At 43.9% G+C, this 15,862-nt stretch overlaps 1 protein-coding gene across 1 annotated transcript in view; it reads right to left on the reverse strand.

Moving 5' to 3' along the window:
* Positions 1 to 15,354, reverse strand: part of LOC111961729 (tenascin-like) — a 46,624-nt gene extending 31,270 nt beyond the window's left edge. Inside the window, exon 1 of the mRNA XM_023984217.2 lies at positions 15,038 to 15,354. The gene's annotated coding sequence lies outside the window, so the exon portion shown is untranslated. The remainder of the gene's footprint in view (positions 1 to 15,037) is intronic.
* Positions 15,355 to 15,862: the final 508 nt, after the last annotated feature.

A 15,862-nucleotide genomic window follows, 5' to 3' on the forward strand; every position in this document is an offset into this window, starting at 1 on the left:
TCCTGCTCTAACCCTGTTACAGGGGCTGAGTCACTGGCTTGCTGGTGCTCTTTCATGCCGTCCCTAGGAGGGGTGCGTCACTTGAGTGGGTTGAGTTACTGACGTGATCTTCCTGTCTGGGTTGGCGCCCCCCTTGGTTTGTGCTGTGGTGGAGACCTTTGTGGGCTATACTCGGCTTGTCTCAGGATTGTAAGTTGTTGGTTGAGGATTACCCTCTAGTGGTGCGGGGGCTGTGCTTTGGCAAAGTGGGTGGGGTTATATCCTTCCTATTTGGCCTGTCCGGGGGTTTCTTCGGATGGGGCCACAGTGTCTCCTGACCGCTCCTGTCTCAGCCTCCAGTATTTATGCTGCAGTATTTTTTGTGTCGGGGGGCTAGGGTCAGTTGGTTACCTGGAGTACTTCTCCTGTCTTACCCAGTGTCCTGTGTGAATTTTAAGTATGCTCTCTCTAATTCTCCTCGTTCTCTTTCTCTCTGAGAACCTGAGCCCTAGGACCATACGTCAGGACTACCGGGCATGATGACACCTTGCTGTCCCCAGTCCGCCTGGCCTTGCTGCTATTCCAGTTTCAACTGTTCTGCTCTGTGGTTACGGAACCCCTACCTGTCCCAGACCTGCTGTTTCAACTCTTAATGATCGGCTATGAAAAGCCAACTGAGATTTATTCCTGATTATTATTTGACCATGCTTGTCATTTATGAACATTTTGAAAATCTTGGCTCTCTCTAATTTTCTCCTTCTCTCTTTCTTTTCTCTGCGAGGACCTGAGCCCTAGGACCATACGTCGGGACTGCCGGCCGTGGTGACTCCTTGCTGTCCCCAGTCCGCCTGGCCTTGCTGCTATTCCAGTTTCAACTGTTCTGCCTGCGGTTATGGAACCCCTACCTGTCCCAGACCTGCTGTTTTCAACTCTTAATGATCGGCTATGAAAAGCCAACTGAGATTTATTCCTGATTATTATTTGACCATGCTTGTCATTTATGGAAATTTTTGAAAATCTTGGCTCTCTCATTTTCTCCCTTCTCTTTCTTTCTCTCGGAGGACCTGGGCCCTAGGACCATGCGTCGGACTGCCGCCCGTGGTGACTCCTTGCTGTCCCCAGTCCGCCTGGCCTTGGTTTTTCCTAGCCACCGTGCTTCTACACCTGCATTACTAGCTGTTTGGGGTTTTAGGCTGGGTGTCTGTACAGCACTTCGAGATATTAGCTGATGTACGAAGGGCTATATAAAATAAAATTGATTGATTGATTGATTGATGCCCTGTACACTGTTTTAGCATAGTGTTTAGTATACACACATCACAAATTGACCCCATAAATTACAAGTCCTATTTATCACATTTGTAGGTAAATGCTTCACCAGAGATTGTGAAACCAACGACCTCTGTGTCACATCTGCTCCTGCCACGCCCTCCAGTGCTCATCCAGTGTCTCCTTGACCTACCGCCACTCCCCCAGTGCTCTCTCCCTCTCTCTCTGTGTGTGTGTGAGACTGTGTGGGCGGAGACAGGTGTGCTGGAGTCAATGCAGATCCCCACCAGCTGCAACCTGTTCCATAATCAAGACCTCTACAAATACTCAGTCCTGCCACATCCACACTGCCAGATTGTAATTGCTGCCCAGTCAGTCCATGTTTCTAGCCGTTTGTTCCTGTTGTGGCTGTTTTCCCTTGCCTGACACTGTTTTCCTCTCTGCTACAGTTCTGCCCGCTCTGACTCTGGTCCCTGTCTCCAGTTAGACTTCTCGTCGGTCCTGCTACTCTGTCCTGGATTCCCCGCTCTACGCTCCCTTGGATTCCCCTCAGGACCTCCCCTGGCCTGCACTCAATCTTCCTGGAGCGGAACAACTGAACCCAAGAGCAGACTCAGATGAGGACTTACTATTTAGGAATGACAAAATGGCCGACATTTCAATAAACTCTTAGGGAAGAAAAGGATTCAGAAAAGGATTCAGAAAACACGGGGGGTGTTTCAATAAATACCTTGGTTACCTCATCCAAGTCTCCTCATCTGAGTCTGCTCTTGGGTTCACCTGTTCCGCTCCACGTGACACTCTGCATCAATATGGAGTCTGTATTTGTCAGTTTCTAACTCAAACATGCAGTTAATCTGTTATAGGCTGATTATAAGGACCCCATTATTCACTGGAGGCAAGGATACATTATAGAAACTTGTAGTGTATTTGAGGTTTTAAAAAGTTTCATTTCCACGTAGAAATGTTAGATTTTCCCTTATAAAAAATTTATCAACACCTATAAATATGTCTTAATTATAATCCACATAATTCACATTTCCTGTTTTAGCAAACTGGCTCAAATGAAGATCCTACACCAGTATTGTTGGATCTAAGACTCTTGATTTACGGCCTCTGTGGATGATGAGTGGACCACATGTACGTACACTGCTCAAAAAAATAAAGGGAACACTTAAACAACACAATGTAACTCCAAGTCAATCACACTCTGTAAATCAACACTGTCACTTGGAACAGACACTGCATTGCCAATAAATTTACATGTGTTGTCAAAATGGAATAGACAAAAGGTGAAATTATAGGCAATAGCCAGACACCCCCATAAGGAGTGTTCTGCACGGGTGTACCACAGACCACTCTCAGGTTCATGCTTCCTGGCTGATGTTTGGTCACTTTGAATGCTGGCGGTGCTCTCATCTTAGTGGTAGCATGAGACGGAGTCTACAACCACACAATGGCTCAGTAGTGCAGCTCATCCAGGATGGCACATCAATGCGAGCTGTGGCAAGAAGGTTTGCTGTGTCTGTCAGCGTAGTGTCCAGAGCATGGAGGCGCTACCAGGAGACAGGCCAGTACATCAGGAGACGTGGAGGGCTAGGAGAGGCAACAACCCAGCTGCAAGAGGACGCTACCTCCGCCTTTGAGCAGGAAGCACTACCAGAGCCCTGCAAAATGACCTCCAGCAGGCCACAAAATGTGCATGTGTCGCTCAAACGTCAGAGGACTCCATTGGTGGTGGTATGAGGGCCCGACTACCACAGGTGGGGTTGTCGTTACAGCCAAACACCGTGCAGGACGTTTGGCATTTGCCAGAGAACACAAGATTAGCAAATTCGCCACTGGCGCCCTGTGCTCTTCACAATGAGAGCAGTTCACACTGAGCACATGAGCAATGTGACACAGCTGACAGAGTCTGGAGACACCTGAGGAGAACGTTCTGCTGCCTGCCACCACTCCAGCCATGACCGCTTTGGTGGGTCATCATGTGTGTAAGGTGGCATTTCTTTGTGGGGCCGCAACAGCCCTCCATGTGCTCGCCAGAGGTAGCCTGACTGCCATTAGTACCGAGATGAATCCTCAGAGCCCTTTGAGGGCCATATGCTGACACATCACATTTTGTGGCCTGCTGGAGGTCATTTGCAGGCTCTGGCAGTGCTCCTCCTGCTCAAAGGCGGAGGTAGCGGTCCTGGCTTGCTGGGTTGTTGCCCTCCTACGGCCTCCTCCACGTCTCCTGATTACTGGCCTGTCTCCTGTTAGCGCCTCCATGCTCTGGACACTACGCTGACAACGACAGCAAACCTTCTTTGCCACAGCTCGCATTGAGTGCCACCTGGATGAGCTGCACTACCGAGGCCACTTGTGTGGGTTGTAGACTCCGTTCTCATGCTACCCTAGAGTGAAAGCACCGCCAGCATTCAAAAGTGACCAAAACATCAGCCGGTAGCATAGGAACTGAAAGAGTGGTCTGTTGGTCACCACCTGCAGAAACACTCCTTTATTGGGGTGTCTTGCTAATTGCCTATAATTTCCACCTTTTTTCTATTTCCATGCACAACAGCATTGTAATTTATTGTCCAATCAGAGATTCTTCCTGAAGGAACAGATTGATTTCACAGAAGTGTGATTGACTTGGAGTTACATTGTGTTGTTTAAGTGTTCCCTTTATTTTTTTGAGCAGTGTACATTTCTCAGTTAGCAATACCCAGAAATTCCAGAGTTTAGCAACTGACAGATTTTAGATTAAATGTTTGATGGGATGTAACCTAAATTGCTTGCTTTTCTTGAAAGGGTTAGAAGTTTGTGTTGGCTGACCTCTTCCCTGGTGAGGGTAATATTGGTGGAAAGGGTAGTATACAGCAAATTTGAGATGTATATATTTTTTTACACCACCTTAGTGTGTATGTCACCCACCTTGCATTAAACTAACACTTTTCAAAGTGTTGATAAACTAACACCCCAAGAGTGTTGGGTCCCTAACACCATGGGTGTTGAAAATTCAGACTTAAATTAACACTTTATTAGAGCTGTTGCTGTAACACTTTCTCAGTGTTAGGGAATCAATTGTTTTAGCGCTGTAGGGTGTAAAGCCTTATTTGCATATTTATTCCCGAGGGTGTCTTTCGAGTTAATTTTAGATGTACCTGTACCACCCATGACTGTGTTTGCTAGTGGTTGTGAAATAGTTAATTAATGGTTACACAGAGCATCTGCACTGACCCTGTCTTGTACTGACTCTATGCATACTCACATGACTATACAGTACACACTATACATACACACACACCCACACACATTACACTGACACTCTCGCACAAAACCCACACACGTTCACATACACTACATACGCACACACACACACACACACGCATGCCGAAAACACATACACAAACACACGCATTTCATGATTAAATCTACCGTCTTTGCATTTGGAGCATGTGACAAATAAAATCTGATTTATATCATTCCTATTGGAATCGAGGCAGAGTTAGGATATCCAACAATTGGAACTTTTACTCACCTCCAATCTGCAGATAGAATGACTGTCAAGGTAGGGAAGATTGATAAACGAGACTACCTAAACCCTCTAAACTGGAACAACCATCTCAATAACAGGTGAAATAAGTCCAACCACTTACAGATTGGATTAGTTTAGAAACATTTGTTATTTATCTTTGTGTAGTATAAGAAAAATGAATCAATCAATGTGCATGCAGAAACATATATATATTTAACAAACTCAAAAGCAACCTGCAACAAAACATGCTTGGAAATGTGGCAATGATACCCCTCCCATATCATTTTAACTCAGAGTTACCGGTAATTAACTCAATTCAGTTGAGTAACAACAACACCACCTGGTGTTGATTTCACTGTGATTCAAATAACACTTCATTTATTCACCGCAGGTGGCGTCAATTTCAATCCCACTGATGTTAATCCCACTAGAATCAACACTCAGATATAACACAACACATTTTACCTCAACACCGAGATTTTAACATCTGCAAATTTGCTGTGTAATGATGAAACGGGGAAGTCCAAATTATGGGATTTCATTCATTTATGAGTTGTATCAGAAGTGTATGGTTTTGCTGTGTTTGTGTATGAAATTGAGAGCAGCAGGGAGGTTTTCCCTATCTTTAGTACTAATCTCTTGTAGATTATGGGAGGATGAGTTAAAAAAGCAGTAAAGTGTGTGTGTGTGTGTGTGTGTGTGTGTGTGTGTGTGTGTGTGTGCGTGCGTGCGTGCGTGCGTGCGTGCGTGCGTGCGTGCGTGCGTGCGTGCGTGCGTGCGTGCGTGCGTGTATTTTGGGTTGGAAGTGTCTGCAGAGATAAAGATGTAACAGATTCCATTTCTTTCTGCTAGGAAAGAATCTCAGTGGAAGGTTTGAAGTTAACTGCAAGAGATGGTCAGAAATATTGATGATATTCACAGCTACTAAAAACCCCAGAACAAACTATAATTATTAGTTTGAGTTATATATTTTGGACACCCTGCGATTTCAGAGACACATAATTCAGATTCAGAATGGGGTTGATCAAGGACATCCCCTTTCACCATGGGACTTAGGGAGACGTTTGTTAGAAAGAAAAAATAAATAAATATCAGTGTTTTCTTTAAAACAGAATTACTGGAGCCTTATAACTCTTCTCCCATCCTGGCGTGGAACTGTGAACTTTCCCACATGGAAAACAGGGATGAGGAATGTTGGCCCTAGATCCGGGACATCTGTTTTGCCTAGTCCAAGACCAAGGCATTAATGCACGAGTCATACTGTATGTCCAGACTGGGGCAGCCTTTATGCTCAGACACTTTAGCAATTAGCTAAATTCCCCCTGAAGCTTAAGACAAGCATTAATGCAGGTCCACGGTTACTTATATCACAGACGTATCACCTTTCTAAGAAATGGGCAGGCTGGCTGCTCGATTCAGAGCATTATGGTCGGTCCCATATGGGGTGACAGAGGCGGAGAGAGAAATGAAAACTGTTAAAACCCCCTAAGGTCGATTCCCGCACCTACGCGGAAATGTAATTAGTATAATTTAAAAATCCCCATGAAAATCTGTCAGTTTAAGCTAGATATATCTGTTTTTTTGCATTGAATGTGTCTCAATCAACAGCATCCACCTACAGTATGTAACACTTTCACAGTGAAAGGTGACATAGCTAGAGCAGTGTTTGTCAGACCATGAGACATACCAAAAATCAGACTTCTTACAAAATCGTCTGGAGCCTACAAACTATTATGACCCCTCTATGGAAAGATGAGACTCCTTTTTGCTCTACAACCCCCACAAGCGTCTTGGAATTCGTCTGAAGTCCAAACAGTTTGGGCTACACACTAATATGACCCCTCTGTGGAAAGGTGAGACTCTCACAAACACGTACATGTCAGTTGTTTTGCTCACACAAGACTCCTCTGAAGGTCGTCAGTAACAGTTGAAAGAATGAATTAAAGTATATGTGGAGACTGTTTAGTGCCAAAATAAAGGGTTAAATACGTTTTTTTTAAATTATAATAATAATAATGTTTCGTGATCTTTCGTATATCCCTCAGATATAGGAAATACACTTCAGAACAAACTTCCTTTAGATTTGTTTTGTTCCATGTAGTTAATCTGTTATTCAATGCGTTTGTATTGGGCTAATGTGTGTGTGTGTGTGTGTGTGTGTGTGTGTTGTGTGGGTGTGTGTGTGTGTGTGTGTGTGTGTGTGTGTGTGTGTGTGGTGTGTGTGTGTTGTGGGTGTGTGTGTTGTGTGTGTGTGTGTGTGTGTGTGTGTGTGTGTGTGTGTGTGCATAAATATTTTTCCAGTAGATTATATATTTTTTTTTGATACTTCAAGTGGTCTTAAAATGCTAAATCCAATGGCCAAAAATAATATTTGGTATGACCTTCTTTAAAACAATCCATATAGTTTAGTAGAACCCCCCCCCCCCCCCCCCCCTCCCCTCCTCGGCATAGACAGGGCTTAGACTAGAGGGATATTATTAATTAAATACATAATTCTTCCCACACAGCAATATATATTTTTTAATTCATTAATATGCTGTTGAGTTTCTTTGTCTCAGACTGTAAATATTATTTTGTTGAGCAAATTTAACCAAATGTTTAGTCTTGCAGCACAATCCCTTTACAAACAAAGACATAGTCCCGTAAGCACTGTAACCACGGTTAGTCTTCTGTATCTCTAACTCAACAATTCATTGATTCCATTGGAAGCTGAGAGAGCAAAGTTCTCTTCACCACTATCACTCATCACCACCACCTACACACAGACATAGTGAGTAGGATTTGGTCTATATAGAGTCTTCAGTTCTCGCTCTGTAATTCATAACACCATATCCATGGGAACGGTTGGAGTGAAGCGCGGCATGGTGTACCTCTTATGGAAAACAGTCTCGAAACTCTTGTCTCGGCGGCGTTAACAGCATGTCAGGACTTCCCGGTCTGTGCCAGACACAGCCGTCGATCATGCACATCTGCTTGTTTGCTCATTTCGTTTTTTCCTTGGGATTTTTTATTTTCCGTTAATGGGAACAGGAAGGGCTGATTGACCAAGCTGCTGGAACAGCTGGGGAACCTTTCCACTTAGTGGATGAGAGTGTAGTGAGTGCAATACCTGAGGTCCTGAGGTGACTTGTTGGTTCACACAAACACATACATACACAAATTCACACACACATGCACAGACACATGTTATCATGCAGTTGCATGCACACACACAGATCTATCTCTCCCTCATGTGAACCATAACCCATACACACATACACAAACAATTCATTTTCATTAGACCACGCATCCCTCCGTCTGCATTCAGATGAGGTATTAATTCAGGTATTACTAAATGGTTGTGCCTGGTTTTGCTGTTGTAAAAAATAATTGCGATGCCAATAAGTAGTAGTAAACTCTGCCTCGCCCTGAGTTTGAGATATGGCATGCATTGCAGGGTCATGTGTTTCCGATCTGATCTGTATTGTCATATTACGTTCCCAGCGCCTGCTGCACAATGCAATAGAAAGTCTTCACCCCACCTCTGAATTGTATCAATTACCATTATCCACAAGATAATGCTACAAACAAGTGAGAAAATAATATAGAAACTCGACAGTAATTGACAATAATTAGGATGTCATTGAATAATCACATTGCCTCATACGTTTTGTTTAAGTAGCATGTGGGGTTTTATGCTTGGCAGGATATCACAGCAGATTTACTACTGCTTCATTGGCAGATCCCCAAGAAAGTGAGAGCAGTGAATAAAAAAGCAGAACATTTCCACAGGCCGTATGGAGCCATCTGCACCCCAAGTCCCACACGCAACTTGTTACACACCCCGTCTAGACGCCCCAGCAGATTTATAGTGTCAGGCCCTGATATCAAAGTCTGTATGCGCTCCTTGACACAGATCCTGCATATGTAGGCAATAACCCGTGCCCCATACATGGCCATGTGTATTCTAAGATGATCAAATAAAATCAAGAAGTCCATCATCAGTCGATCAATCCACATGAGTATTGCAGTCATGTTTTTCCATACAGTAATGTCATTATTTTATTCAATAGGATGTGGATCAAAGGTTCTGGGTTAGTTCTCTGGTAAAGCTACAGCAGATAAAGAGTAGAGAGGGATCAGATTAATTCAAAATGGGTTTTCTTTACCTGAATTGTGTTCACCTGAAACTACATGTTGAAAGATAGTTTGATAGGGTACATACAGTTGGACTAGACATTATTCCACATGAACAAAAACATGTTTGGGGTCATGTAACAGAAAGATTTACATTTCTATCTGATCAGTAAAGATAACTAGAGAGAAACTGCATATTTGAGGCGTCACACTCTCTACTGAGTGGAGGTCAAAATGAGAGGGAAAAACCTTCTCCAAAAGCAGGACCTGAGGCAAAGGCCTCAAGGGGGCCACTATACCACCAGTATCCCCCCTCCCCCCTGCACACTTGCACGCCCATGACAGAGGCCTGTCCAGCCACACATCCCCCACACCAACAGAGGCCTGTCGCTTTCTCTCTGTTAAGCAGCCCCATAGCAGAGGACCCATAAAGCATCTGCCCCCTCCACCTCATGACCCTGACTGGGGCCAAGTAGTAACTAACAGATGTCCCATTCAAAATGCTCTACGTGTATGAGGTGACCTCTTCTTTGAGTTTTGGGGGAAGTGTGACTCCACAGATAACAGTTTTTCTCAATGCTTGGTCATGTTACATGGTATTTGGGTTTTTGTGTTAAAGGTTGACAGCAATGATGATTTAAATGCTAACTGCTAAGTAGCTAACGTATTTTACTTATAGTAAGATTAGTAAGATTAGTTTAGAATACTGCCGACAACAGTTACTGTATAAGTTGTCTCGCGTTCCGATACCTCCAAAATCACGTTGTTTTCACGCCTCCCTTGGAGGTCTGGAGAATTGTGTATTGGAAAAGCGGTTATAATGGTCTGCTGGCTCCCAGCAGCAATATTATAATTGGATGTTACATTTCAAGAACCCTCCCCCCACACACTCGATGAAGGGGGTGGTACATGTTATGCTCGACACTGTTTTCCGACCAGGTAGGACACATTTTGTATAAAGTTGTTCTTTACGCTAGCTAGTTTGCAACATTGGCAATAAAAACACATGGCATGCCCCCCATAACTCTCTCCCTGTGTGTGTGTGTGTGTGTGTGTCGTGTGTGTGTGTGTGTGTGTGGACGGAGACAGGTGTGCTGGAGTCAGAGCAGATCCCCACCAGCTGCAATCTGTTCCATAATCAAGACCTCTACAAATACTCAGTCCTGCCACTTACACACTGCCAGATCGTAATCTTTGCCCAGTCAGTCCATGTTTCTAGCTGTTTGTTCCTGTTGTGGCTGTTTCCCTTGCCTGATGCTGTTTTCCTCTCCGCTACAGTTCTGTCTGCTCTGGTCCCTGTCTCCAGTCCGACTTCTCGTCAGTCCTGCTACTCTGTCCTGGATTCCCCACTCTACGCTCCCTTGAATTCCCCTCCGGACCTGCTTACCCTGTCACCACACCTCTCGCTCCAGCCTCAGCCTCCGCACCTGGTTTTCAGCAACCCGCCCGAGCTTCCCCTGGCCTGCACTCAATCTTCCCCCCATGTTTCAATAAATACCTTGGCTACCTCATCCCAGTCACCTCGTCTGAGTCTGCTCTTGGGTTCACCTGTTCCGCTCCACGTGACATACTGCCTGGGGAATGGAACTAAGGAGGTGACATAAATATGGGAGGTAGTCAGTGATGGAGTCCAGGTGGGCCTAATGATGAATGCCAGGACCGGTGGTTAGTAAACTGGCGACGTCGAACGCCGGAGGGGAGGAGCGGGAGTAGACATGACAGTTGGACCTTTTCTTAAAATGTCACTCCTTTAAATTAACACAAAGGCCACACTTTAGCTTTGTCATTGAACCAGTATTATTTAGTCCTTTATTATGACAACTAATGCATATTTTCTTGTTTTTATCCCATTTCCTATAAAAGGTAAAGGCACAGGGGAAGGAGGCTACTTTTCGGAAGTGGTGTGGAACGGTTGGCGAGCTGCGGTCTCTCCTACCAGTTCCAGTTTCTGTATTGAAGTGGTGTGGAACGGTTGGCGAGCTGCGTCTTCTCCTACCAGTTCCAGTTTCTTGTTGAAGTGGTGTGGAACGGTTGGCGAGCTGCGGTCTCTCCTACCAGTTCCAGTTTCTGTATGAAGTTGTGGAAGGTTGGCGAGCTGCGGCTCTCCTACCAGTTCCAGTTCTGTATTGAAGTGGTGTGGAACGGTTGCGAGCTGCGGTCTCTCTACCAGTTTCAGTTTCTGTATTGAAGTGGTGTGGAACGGTTGGCGAGCTGCGGTCTCTCCTACAGTTTCCAGTTTCTGTATTGAAGTAGTGATGGAACGGTTGGCGAGCTGCGGGTCTCTCCTACCAGTTCAGTTTCTGTGTTGAAGTGGTGTGGAACGGTTGGCGAGCTGCGGTCTCTCCTACCAGTTCCAGTTTCTGTAGTTGAAGTGGTGGTGGAACGGTGGCAAGCTGCGGTCTCTCCTACCAGTTCCAGTTTCTGTATTGAAGTGGTGTGGAATGGTTGGCGAGTAATCTAATCTCAGAGGTGTGATGGCTACTTCAGCACTGGGAATGGGGATAGCCTTTAAGGGTGTCCATCATGTAGTCAACTATGGACCACCTCAAGACCTTGAGTCCTACATACAGCCATATGGAAGAGCGGGTATGGACGGCACAAGATAACATTCACTTATCCAATACCATGGAAGACAGCTTGTTGCAGTTTCAGATAAGATGAGACAGTATGTGTCAAATAGTACCAGCTGCAGGCAGGTGAAACTGTTACAGTTCCTTGACGATAAGGTCACAAAACCAATATCACCCAAACATGACTGCTGTCACAATTGTGCTACCTCATCCAACTGAAACGGTGTATGTGAGGGCAATTCAAGTCCTTTGGAGAGGCATGCAGGACAACAATTACAACCAAGCAGTGGCGATTTTAGCATGTAAATCTTGGTGGGGCCAAACAAAAAAAAGTGGGATGCATGCCAGCAATGCCGCTACACAACACAACACTAAACAATACATTAATTGCACTATCGCGGTGACAAACGGTGTCTACAAACTGTTAGGGCCTACATAAAGCTGTCCCAACAGCATCCCAACATCTTATCACTGCTACACCGGGCTATCAGCAGAGCCTTGTCTGGCAGCAAAACAGTTAATTCAGCCTCATTTACTGCCTTTTAAAAAAACATAGCTGATATGGCTGACTTGTTTAAACAAATGTGGTTTATAATGACAATTGAGATGTACAAACTATGGCATAAGGGGACGACAAGTGGATAAGAGGCAATCTGACGGACATGGTCAGTATATCTATTTGCTTAGCACTTTTGAAATGTACGGCGACAGAATTCAGAACATGGGCCGCTCGTCGTCTCCTTATGCCATAGTTTGTACAAATATCAGGTATGGTTTTTTTAAAGGCAGTAAATGAGGCTGAATGAACTGTTTTGCTGCCAGACAAGGCTCCAATGATAGCCAGGTGTAGCAGTGGTAAGGTGTTGGGACTGCTGTTGGGACTTATGTAGGCCCTAATAGTTTGTTAGGACCGTTTGTCACTATTATATTGCAATTAATGTGTTGTTTAGTGTTGTGTAGTTGCTTTGCTGGCATGCATCTAAGAAAATGTTGGGGAGTTTGCCCCACCAAAATGGACATGCTAAAATCTCCACTACAAAAGAGCAGACAGTTTGTTCTTCTCACGGTGTTCAGTTTGTGGTTCCTGATCCACAACACTAGTCCCTCATAGTCCAATTTGTGCAACAGGTTAATTTGTAAGTTCTGGAAGTTTGGGTAGAACCTGCCAGGTGTCAAAGCAAACACCTTCTGATCAAGATGCACACTTACTATGGTTGATGTCTTCAGATCTACTTGAGATTGAGTGCTTTCCAGACTCTGTCTTCAGCTCACAGTCTTTATCAAATGGCTGCATGAGGTCCATCTGCTCTCCAATGGTCCTGCTGACTTTCTGTGCAATGTCAAACTGGACTTGATGTTGATGTTGGATGAGGTCTTTTGTGAGGCGCACATGGTATTCGAGGTTCTTGCATCTAATACTTTGGTATTGCTCTGGGCCAACATATACCAGTTCTTTCCAAAGGACCTCTAAGTATCTGTGACTTTGTACCAGAAGTAGTTGTAACATTGACCTTAAATAAAAGCAAAATACGATTTTAATATCTGAGACCGACATCATGCATTATGCTACATATTTGCAATGATAAACTTTGTGGATAAACTTTGGTCTTTATCAGTTACTTAATTGTCAAGGAAAAAAACGAACTACACTTAGAAAAAAGGGTTCCAAAAGGGTTCTTCAACTTTTCCCATAGGAGAACCTTTTTGGGTTCCATGTAGAACCCTATGTGGAAAGGGTTCTACATGGAACCAAAAATGGTACTACCTGGAACCAAAAAGGGTTCTTTAAAGGGTTCCCCTATGGGGACAGCCAAAGAACCCTTTTAGGTTGCAGATAGCACCTTTTTGTTTTCTAAGAGTGTGTATGTAAATGAATTAGGCTACAATTGTCACTATGATCAACTGAAAATATTACAAATGTGAGCCTGTAGGACGTGTGCAACAGTGTTTTCGACCTATATGATAAGTCTATGAAGAGTGTAATGAGTAATACTGGGTTAATAAACAAACAAACAAAAGTTCACCTGTAGCTGCATGGTCGATTTCACGATCATTCTCACACACTGTTGCACCTACGACCCTAATCTAGTGAGCACCTCCGCCCAAGCAAGGCATTTGATTGGTTTGACGTGTTGTGAGGCATCACTGATTTACACCGGGTTCCCAACACTTTTTTAGCTGACTTTGTGCCATGGACTTCCCCAGGCTTCCCGTTTAGAGAAGCCTGGTTCTCCACTAGGCTACTGTGTAAGTTACACACAGGCTTAAAGCACTGTCCATCAGGACCACAGAGTGCAAACCTTATGAAAATCAACCACTCACACAGCATGCAGTGAGATTTCAATTAAGCGGAGCAAATGGATTTAGAAATAAATGGACATGCAGTGTGCCTGTTTTATCTCATGACTCACACTGGAAAAGGCTGTATCAACTTCTGCTGCTCCTGCTGTGTAATCTCCTTAATATAAAACTCATATAAAACAAGACCATAATTGCATCGCCCACAGACAAACGATTATTCACCAGACTTCCAGAAACCTGGGGGGACACTTCCTGAATAACCCACACACACACACATTTCTGCTTGTCTCACACACAGACATACACACACACACCACTGCACCTTTCACAGACATAAGAATACACATATACACAGACACACACACACACACACTTTCCTCTTTTCTAAAGCACACTGTCCAGTCAGTTCACTGATCTACAGTCTGGCAAAATTGGAAAAATATTTTTGGCTCTATGCCATTCATACATCATACATTGGCTCTAAGCCCTTTAGCCCCAGGTGACCAAAGAGGTGGATGGCTCCTCCACATGTTCTATCACTCATCAGTCATTCAACCCAGCTAATGCTCTCCTTGCTCTGTCTGTCTCCCAATCCTCCATCTCTATCACACAGACCCAGCCTTGGGTCAAACTGGCAAACCCAGAAGTTTCAGCATGCATGAAGTATGTTAATATCGTTCCCTATAAACCATAATTGGTTCCCTTTAGCGACTCAGCAAAGCTGAGCAATGAGAGCCATCTGTCGCTAAATAAAGAATGAAGCCTGGCAGAAGGAGAACAATGAAGCTACAGTTGTTGGATAAGTATTATGACAGTATTGTATTCTTATTGAGTTCATCCTGCTTCTTGCCCATTTATTTAAAATGTACATTGGCTTCATAGAACTCATTAATTCATTTGGTATGATAAACTCATTATTCCACATTCTCTTATTCATATTTCATAAACACTTTATTCAATTACCTGGATGTCAAATTGAATTAGACAATTGAATTGAGTATGCTTTGAAGGGTTTGACCATAATAACCCAAATAGTTTACAATTTAAAAAAAATCTCATCTCCACAATGATCAGGAACAACTAAACACAATAAATGTAAGTGTCACAAGGTTTGATCACGTCATCAATAATCTCAATTGACTGTCAAGAAGACTGAAAAAATCTCAACATTTCCAATTTCTAAATATGGACACAGTAATCAATTATCTAAATAACAGCAACAACTCATTCAAAGATCCAAGATCAGTTTCATCCAGGTAAAAATAAATGAATTTCCCATTCTTACCTTTAGCATACCAGACTGTTTAGAGCTACGCCACCACAGCCTTCAGCACCAGCTCACACAAATTGCCTCGTTGGAACCCAGCACATTCAATAAAGGGGAATGAAAGGATGTCCACTTTGAAGACTGTTCCGGAACCTCTCTCCTTGTGTTCCAACCTGATGACACTTCTGTTCCGAAAAGCCCCTCTGCCACTGATAGCTCAGGCGCCTGATCTCCTCACCTAGACCCTACAGAGGTTCCGAGCTAGAGAGAGAGTGGGAAAGAAAGAGAGAGGAGGATAAAAGGTCTTTTAAACTGAGAGAGAAGCATTCTGGTCAGACCCCCATTCTTCAACTACAGCCCTTAAATAGCTGTCACTTTCCCTCCCTCCTCTCCTTTCTCCCTCCCTCCCTCCCTCCCTCCCTCCCTCCCTCCCTCTCCCTCCCTCGCCTCTTTCTCTACGGTTGGAGTAAGCTGGGCTGCTGCATTGAAGTGGTATGTTGTTGTTCTTACTGGCAACCGGTGGTGGAAAAAGTACCATTCATACTTGTGTAAAAGTCAAGTTATGTTAATAGAAAAAGACTCAAGTAAAAGTGAAAGTCACCCAGTAAAATACTACTTAAGTAAAAGTATAAAAGTATTTGGTTTTAAATATACTTATATATACTTAAGCATCAAAAGTAAATGTAATTGCTAAAATATAGTTAAGTATCAAAAGTACACTCCAACACTCAGACATAATTTACAAACACAGATTTTGTGTTTAGTGAGTCTGCCAGATGAGATGCGGTAGGGATGACCAGGGATTTTCTCTTGATAGGTGTGTGAATTGGACCAGTTGCGTGT

This window comes from Salvelinus sp. IW2-2015, linkage group LG4q.1:29 (assembly GCF_002910315.2).
Source record: "Salvelinus sp. IW2-2015 linkage group LG4q.1:29, ASM291031v2, whole genome shotgun sequence".
NCBI classification, from domain to species: Eukaryota; Metazoa; Chordata; class Actinopteri; order Salmoniformes; family Salmonidae; genus Salvelinus; species Salvelinus sp. IW2-2015.